This window comes from Arachis ipaensis, chromosome B09 (genome assembly GCF_000816755.2).
Source record: "Arachis ipaensis cultivar K30076 chromosome B09, Araip1.1, whole genome shotgun sequence".
In the NCBI taxonomy this organism is placed as follows: domain Eukaryota; kingdom Viridiplantae; phylum Streptophyta; class Magnoliopsida; order Fabales; family Fabaceae; genus Arachis; species Arachis ipaensis.
Genome location: NC_029793.2, coordinates 135,138,927 through 135,140,630, shown reverse-complemented (window position 1 = coordinate 135,140,630; position 1,704 = coordinate 135,138,927).

The window sequence follows — 1,704 nt, the reverse complement described above, 5'->3', positions numbered from 1 at the left end:
TATAAAATATTGTGATTATGACGATTCATAAATGAAAAATGTTTACACGAGAGAAAATTGGAGCACTAAGACATACAACATTAGAAATTCTCATGTGCTTCAGTCAGTTCAGTGTACATATATTATAAAGCAAATATCATCATCATTAGACTAAGGAAAGTTTTATGGTGTGGATGGCATTAAACATCCACATTTGTAGATATTATGTGTATACCATAGTTGATGAATATGTTTGGAGTTGTTTATACTTATAGTTCAATTGATGGGATAGTATGTTAGACAATATCAGTTCTTTTACAGCTTTATTGTACGATGTACGGAAATTAATAAAGCTAATGAGATGATAATAAGACACAACTAATACTAATTATTTTTGACAAATTGGGACTAATGGATAAGTTGTGTTTTTTTGTGTGTCTATATGGCTATAACTGGTTTTTAAGCTTGGATTACCACATTTGTTACAGCTGTGCAGAAACAACTTTTTTTAGGATAAAAACAAGTCAAAGGTAACATTAAAAAGAAAATGAGCTGATGTATTTTTTGATTTGTTTAAGGTAATCGAATTTTTTATTTTTTAGGAAATGTGACTATGCTTCTCTGATTTGTTTTTGTACAAGTTTGGACTTTTAGATTACCCTAAAAAATAAAAAATTCGATTACCCTAAATAAATCCAAAAATACATCAACTCATTTTCTTTTTAATGTTACTTTTGACTTGTTTTTGTCCATAAAAAAAATTGTTTCTGCACAGTTGCAACAAATGTGGTGATCCAAGTCTAAAATCCAGTCATAGCCATGTAGACAAAAAAAAATACAACTTGTCAATTAATCCCAACTTGTTAAAAATAATTAGCATTAGCTGTGTCTTATTATCATTTCATTAGCCTTATTAATTCTCCGTACATCGTGCAGTAGAGCTGCAAAAGAACTGGTACTACCTGACATGCTGTCCCATCAATTAAACCTGCAAGTATAGGCAACTCCAAATATGTTCATTAATTGCGGTGTACACATAAGTGTAGATGTTTAATACCATCCACACTATAGAACTTCCCTTAGACTAAACCCTTGCGTGAAGTTTATTGGTTTTGCTTTGGTCAGTTATAACTAGCCGTTAGCTTCCCATATATACTGACTACTGAAAAGCTAATATATAGTCTTGTAATGTCAAGCGCAACGATCAAGATCAAGAAGAGAAGGATAAAACTGTAATATCATAGCTTAGGTTGTTAATATTTTGTTAGGCATTAGATAGTTAATTATGTTTTCTTTTGCTATATATATATAAGAAAGTTCTATGGTGGCATTGGTTTTGGTGGCTAACTGTAGCATAAATTTGACCAACAAATAAAACATTGATATATGGCAAAAAAATTAAATTTAAAATAAAAATGATTTTTAAAATTACAAAAACAAAAAATAATTATTAAAAATTATTTTTTAGAAATAAAAATAACAATAAAATAATAATTAAAAAATTATTTTAATATTTTTTAAATTATTTTTATAATTACAAAAAAATTATAAAAAATTATTTTGATAAAAGTAATTATAAAAAATTATAAGAAAGAGAGAATCATTTTAGTTTTAGATTTAATTTTTTTTGTCATGTGTTAATATTTTATTTGTTGGTCAAATTTATGCCACCTTTAGCCACCAGAATCAATGCCACCATAGAACTTCCCATATATATATAGCTTG